At 37.8% G+C, this 7,375-nt stretch overlaps 1 pseudogene; it reads left to right on the top strand.

The window, feature by feature from the left end:
- Positions 1-1,914: 1,914 nt before the first annotated feature.
- Positions 1,915-4,237, top strand: LOC125930934 (52 kDa repressor of the inhibitor of the protein kinase-like; annotated as a pseudogene).
- The last annotated feature ends 3,138 nt before the right edge of the window (positions 4,238-7,375 follow it).

Genomic DNA, 7,375 nt, shown 5'->3' with positions numbered 1-7,375 from the left:
GGCTCGAACTCACAGACCATGAGATCATGACCTGAGCTGAAGCCAGACGCTTAACCGACTGAGCCACCCAGGTGCCCGGAAGGTTTTTAAATTTTGTTTATCTTTTCAAAGGACCAGTTCTTTCATTGACCTTTTCTATTGTCTTTTTAGTTTCCATTTTATTTACTTCTGCCCTAATACTGTCATTTCTTTCCTTCTACTATCTTTGGGTTTCATTTGTTCTTTGTTTTCTAGTACCTTGAAGTGTAAATTTAGGTTATTGGAGACTTTTCTTGCTTGTTGAGGTAGGCTGATGCTGTTATGAGCTTCTCTCTTAGAACTGCTTTAGCTGAATCTATAAATTTTGGTATATAGTATTTCCATTTTCATTTGTCTCAAGGTATTTCTTCTATCTTTTGATTTCCTTTTTGACCCACTAGTTGTTGAGTAGCATGTCACTTAGCCTCCACATATTTGTGAATTTTCCGTTTTTTTTTTCATGTAATAGATTTTTAGTTTCATACCATTGTGGTCACAAATGTTAATGTGATTTCACCCATCTTAAATTATTAAGACTTCTTTTGTGGACTAACATATAATCTATCCTAGAGAATTTCCATGCATATTTTAGAAGAATGTGTATTCTGCTTTTAGATAGAATGTTCTGTAAATATCTGTTACATCCATGTAGTCTAACATGCCATTTAAGGCCAAGTTTTTTTTTTATTAATTTTCTTTTTGGATGATCTATCCATTGATGAAAGTAGGGTATTAAAGTCCTCTAATATGGGGCACCTGGGTGACTCAGTCAATTGAATGTCTGACTCTTGGTTTTGGCTCGGGTTATGATCTCATAGTCCATGGGTTCAAGCCCCACAACAGGCTCCATGCTGACAGTGCAGAGCCTGCTTGAGATTGTCTCCCTCTTCCTCTCCCTCTCCCTCCCTCCCTCCCTCCTTCCCTCCCCCCCCCTTCTCTCTCTCAAAATAAATAAACTAAGTCCTCTAATATTACTATGTTGCCCTTCTCCCTTTAGGCCTGTTAATGTTTGCTTTATATGTTTAGGAACTTCTATGTTGGGTGCATAAATGTTTATAAATGTTGAATTGACGCCTTTATCATTATGCAATGCCCTTATTTGCCTCCTATTACATTCAGTCTTTGTTTTAAAGTCTATTTTGTCTGGTATAAGTTCAGCTGCCCCAGCTTTCTTTTGGTTTCCATTTGCATGGAACATATTTTTCCATCCCTTCATTTTCAGTCTGTGTGTTCTCACATCTAAAGTGACTCTCTTATAGATAACATTTAGATGGATCTTGTTTTTTTATCCATTTAGCCACTCTATACCTTTTGATGAGAAAATTTAGTTCTTTTATGTTTAAAATAATTATTGATAGATATGTACTTATTGCCATTTTAGTAATTGCTTTCTGGCTTTTTTTTTTTGTAGTTCTATTGTTCTTGCATTCTTCCTTTGTAGTATGATGACTTTCTTTAGACTTATATTCCTTCCTTTAAAAAATTTTTTTTAACGTTTATTTATTTTTGAGACAGAGAGAGAGCATGAACAGGGCAGGGGCAGAGAGAGAGAGAGAGACATAGAATCCAAAACAGGCTCCAGGCTCTGAGCTGTCAGCACAGAGCCCGACGCGGGGCTCGAACTCACGGACCGTGAGACCATGACCTGAGCGGAAGTCTGACACTTAATCGACCGAGCCACCCAGGCGCCCCTATTCCTTCCTTTTTAGCTTTTGTGTTTTTACTATAGTTTTTGCTTTGCGGCTGCCATGAGAGTTACATATAAAAACTTATATCTAAAATATAAGTTAGAGGACCCTTCTGCTATTACTGGGGCCTGGCTTTCCTCTCCAGCCCTGAGGGGGAGGTGGGGCTGTAGGGCAGGAGGGGAATGGGCCAGTCAGCAGGTGGACAATGATGCTAAACTTCTGCAGTGCTGCCAACTCCAAAAGGAAGAGCATATAGTGGGATCTAGCCTTCTTCAGGCTCCCCCAGGATCTGGCCAGATTCCACAAGTGGGGGGAGAATTATAGGAGAGCAGACTTAGAGGATAAAACACCTGATCAAGTAAATAACTTATCAATTACATGCCAGACACTCTGAGACCTCTAAGATCTACAGAACCCTATATTTTGCAGAGGCATCAGATAACTAATGAATGATTGGGTCATTTTATTTCTCAAAATTAAAGCAGATAGTTGTGAAGTCATTGGGAGGGTCCATATAGGACAGTTCTTCGAGATAATGTGAGACCAACAATATTTGATCTTACCAGCCATTTGAGCAATCCAATAGTGATACAGAAAACAAAACAACTGAGTGAAGATTAAATCAGGACATTGAAATAGAAAGACTGATAAAACCTTTGAACAGGAACAAAACGTAAAGAAAGAAACAATAGCAATGCTCAGAACCCCAGTGCTGGAGAAAGTAATAAAGAACAGGTTGAAGAAATTTTACCTTTAACCCTTGAGTAAAAAACAAAACAAAGAAAACTTTAAATCTTTATTTGAAATCTTGGTTCATACGGGAAAACAAAACATACTTCTGGATAAGTGTGAAACTGATGAACTCCCAGAGGGTCTCTTTACTCCCGATAACTTTCAAGCACTGCTGGCATGCTGGGCAAATTCTGGCAAGAGGTTCTGAGAAAGTGCTTTCAGACAACAGTGGTTAACACGTTGTTCTGCTCAAAAACACAGCAGACACAGGTGCTAGAGGTCTGTGAGAGCGGTATTCGGGAGGAAACCGCTCAGGGAAATGAGAGTATCTCACTTCATCACTGACGACGTAGAGGACGTGGCAGGGGAAAAACACTTGCCTGTGTTGGTGAGGTTTGTTGATTTGTCTCATAACCTAAGAGAGGAATTTGTGGGCCTCTTGCCTTACAAAGCTGCTGCAGACATTTTGCCTGTGAAATCTCACATGACAGTAACTGAGAAGTGGGGACTGAACCTGGCTAGGCTTACACTGTGTCCAGTGGATTTTCTTCCAAAACACAAGTTGTTGCCTCTAGACCTTTAGAGAAATATCCCCAAGCTGTCTACACACTTTGCGTCTTAAATATGTGATTGGCAAATTCAGTGCTTGTTGTGGGAGCATCTGTTGCATTAGGAACGATAGAGGACGTTTGTTCTTTCTTCCATCCGTCTCTATAACTGCTTTTAGAGCTTGGCAATGCAATTTCTGTCCTCTTTCAGAGCAATGAGGAAAAGGGTAAAAGAACTGAAGGAAACTTGCCATTCTGAGTGGACAGGCAGGCATGATGCTTTGGAAATTTTGGAGGACCTCCTACAAGCACTTGTTTTGTGTTTCAATGATATAAATAGTGACAAAAATATTAGCTGGAATGACTATATAACTGGTAGAGCATTTGTACTCTAGAAACAGATTCTGATTTCATGGTTACCATTGATGTTCTTAAAAATGTTCTATCTTTTTACAAGAGCCTTTGGAAAATCTTCAGGGGCAAACGTCGGATGTCGTCTTTGCAGTCAGTAGCTTAACTCTAGTGCTGCATTGACTAAATGAAATGATGGAATATATTGAAGTTTATCATGAATTTTGGTTTGAAGAAGCCACAGATTTGGCAATGAAACTTGATACTCAGCTGAAACTCCCTGGGAAAATCCACAAAGCCCGGCAAGGTAACCTGGGATCTCAGCTAACCTCTGAGAGTTACTATAAAGAAACTCTAAGTGTTCCAACCATGGAGCACATTATTCAGGTACTGAAAGATATATTCTCAGAACAGCACCTCAAAGCTCTTAAAGGCTCATCTCTGGTACCCTCTGTCATGGAACAGCTCAAATTTAATACATCGGAGGAGCGCCGTGCTGACGTGTACAGAAGTGACTTACCCAGTCCCAACACACTCTCGGCTGAGTTTCATTGTTGGAGAATCAAGTGGAAACAGAGGGAAAGATAGAGAGTTTCTACCTACGACTTACAAAGCCTTGCATCTGCCAGACATCAAGTTTTTTTTCTGATGCTTCTGCATTGCTGAAAGTCCTATGTAAGATCTTCCTGTGATGAAAGTTGAGAATGAACGCTAGGAAAATGGGCAGAAGTGTCTCAAAGCATAACTGAGGGACACTTTCACAGACCAAAGGCCAAGTAACTTGGCTTTGCTTAACATAAATTTTGATATAAAACATGATCTGTATTTAATGGCAGATACATATATCAAACTGTACAAGAGCTTCCTACAGATAACTCAGAAACCATTTAAAATACTTAGACTTTTAAAGTAGGCTTTCTCTTATGTTTAATATTTGGAAAAATCTAAGAAATTTGGGAACATCTTACGGAAAAGCTGTTAGGCGGATGTAGGCCACTTATGACCTATCGACCTCTCATTGAGTTGATTAGCCATTGATAATCTACCTACTTAACTGTTCTTCCAGAAGATAGCATTGAAAGTGCCACATTATACTTCTATGGGATCTCTGCCAAGGGCACTTCAGAATTGTTTCAGTTTAGTCATTTTATTTTTTTTTTTTTAATTTTTTATTTTACAGAACGTGAGCGGGGCAGAGGGGCAGAGGGGCAGAGGGGCAGAGGGAGAGAGAGAGAAACTCAAGCAGGCTCCACGCTCAGCACCGATCCTTACGTGGGGCTCGATCCCACAGCCCCAGGAACATGAACTGAGGTGAAATCAAGGGGCAGATGCACAACTGAGCCACCCAGGCACCCCTTTAGTTAAGTCATTTTAGATATAACATTTACTATCACTGGATCCAGTTGTCAGGTATTGAGTTATCAGCTCTTAGAAGAAATAGATTTTGGTTTGTTTTTTTTTTTTTGTTTATTTTTTTTCTTAATGTTTTTATTTATTTTTGAGACAGAGAGAGACAGAGCATGAGCAGGGAAAGGGCAGAGAGAGAGGGAGACACAGAATCGGGAGCAGACTCCAGGCTCTGAGCCATCAGCACAGACCCCGATGCAGGGCTCGAACTCACAGACCATGAGATCATGACCTGAGCCAAAGTCGGACGCTCAACTGACTGAGCCACCCAGGCGCCCCGAAGAAATAGATTTTGAAGAGATCTGAGAGGAAGGAATACATTTTGTAAAATGTTACAATGAAGCTCACAAGTGACCTTTGAATAGTAGGAGTGTTAAGTACGTTAAAAAATCTGTGATGGGGGCGCCTGGGTGGCTCAGTCAGTTAAGCGTCGGACTTTGGCTCAGGTCACGATCTCGCTGTCCGGGAGTTTGAGCCCTGCATCGGGCTCTGGGTGGATGGCTCAGAGCCTGGAGCCTGTTTCCGATTCTGTGTCTCCCTCTCTGTCCCTCCTCCATTCATGCTCTGTCTTTCTCTGTCTCAAAAATAAATAAACGTTAAAAAAGAAAATTTAAAAAAATCTGTGATGGACAATTAAGGGAGTTATCAGACAGTGAGACAGAGAAGCACATGAGCTTGCCAAGCAGGGATTTCGGTGTAGATTTTGTCTTTATCAAATGAACTTAAAGGAACCAGTTACAGTTAAAGTTTGAATCAGTGAGCCTGACATTGTTGTTCCACACTGGGTTGTTGCTGTGTTACCTTCCTTTGTTGAGCTTGTATCTTCGTAAACTTTGAGCAGGTATATGTTGAACCCACCTCTGTTTCATGGTCAACACAGGATCAGAGGCCATGGATACTGACAACTTATTTGTCTGTTTTTCTCTTTTTCCATGACTGTATCTACTGCCTTGACTGATAAACAAAACCTGGAAGACCTACAAAAATAAGTGTTTGTGGTTTACCTAGGAATCAGACAGAAAATCTTGCAGTTATTGTGAAGAAAATCAAGTTTGTATAGTTTATTTCAGCCTAAATAAAACGTGAATTTTGTTTAAAAATAAAATAAATAACTTAGGTATTTTATACGTGTGTGTGTGTGTGTATATATACTTATATTTATAAATATATATTATTATAATATAACCACTATTATTGACTTTAATATCAAAGGTATATTTGTTAGTAATGACAGAGCCCAAGATTGTAAATTCTGGTTCAAATGCACTGGTATAAAAGTTGTTAAAAATATTTAATAAACTATTAAATGTGTATGCTACATTTAAAAACACTGCCATGATGTTCATGATTTCTGTGTTATATCACCTGATGAGGCAGAATCAACACTGGCTCACTGAGAATTGTTTACTGTTGTTTTCAATTTAACCGAGCCTCACTTACTATGCTTCAAATGGTTATCTTTTGTGTAGTAGAGAAATTGAAAAGTGATAGATAAGCAAAATATATATACATTATGTAGTAATATACTTTTAAAATAGGACATTATATTTATATATAATTCAAACAAATTAACACAAATACAAATTTATGTCAACATTCGTACTAGGTTTCGATCTTGATATTAAAAGTAGGTTTTGTACTAATGCTTACAAGGTAGATTTCTATGAATCAAAGCTATATTCATCCTTTTCTAAAAATATTTTGGAGAAGATGATATATATTCAAATGACTTGGAATACCTGTCAAGCTGTCATTAAAATCATGGGTATTTTTGGTGACTATCATAGTTTGAATATTTTGTGATATAGTTCCTTTTCCTATTCTCGTATTTAAGGCATTATATTCATGGTTGACGTCATAAAAATTAGTGGTCCAGAGGCTAATAATATAAAAATACTACCTAGATATAAATTAGATGCTTTCATTTCAGCATTATTACCTGAATATATCTAAAATGGAATTAAAATCACAGAAATAGTGATGCATCAGTTGACTCTCAGAAGCTTGAGACCTTCCTCAAGACTTAAATATTTCTTTTCTCAGTTTTCAAACTTGCTTAAAAATGTGTTACATTAGGTTATGGAATCTGTCTAATAGACCTATATCTAACACTTCATGATTTTTCACAGTTAAGCAGTTATTTGAAAAACTCAAAGCAAGCAAGGAAACATTTTGTTTCAATTTAATATATACTCATACTCTAAAAGCATAGAATTTTGAAAGGTCATCATATACTTAAAGATTCTGACATATTGGAGATGTTTTAGAAAACATTTTATATATTTAAACATTTCATATGGAGGAAAAAATTTAAAACAGTTATTTTTACTTGTAAAATGCATTTGACAAGCTTTTAATTAAACTGAAATCAATGCTTTTAAGTGCTTACTATGTTATAGGAACATGGAAAATACAGATAAGGCATATGTTGTGTTAGGGAGTTCATGGTCTGGTGAGAGAGACAATTAGATGCAGTTAAGTGATAGGACAGGAATACAAAGCGGTGATAATATTACAGGCTAAAAGGCAGTAACTAACCTAGACTAAGGATAAAGTATCTAGGATGGATTTTGAAATAACCATGTATTTACCATAAATTTATACAGCCGGTGAGTCCAATCAGCCATTGTC

The sequence above is a fragment of the Panthera uncia genome, chromosome A2, assembly GCF_023721935.1.
Source record: "Panthera uncia isolate 11264 chromosome A2, Puncia_PCG_1.0, whole genome shotgun sequence".
Taxonomy (NCBI): domain Eukaryota; kingdom Metazoa; phylum Chordata; class Mammalia; order Carnivora; family Felidae; genus Panthera; species Panthera uncia.
This window is presented reverse-complemented; position numbering and strand designations above follow the sequence as displayed.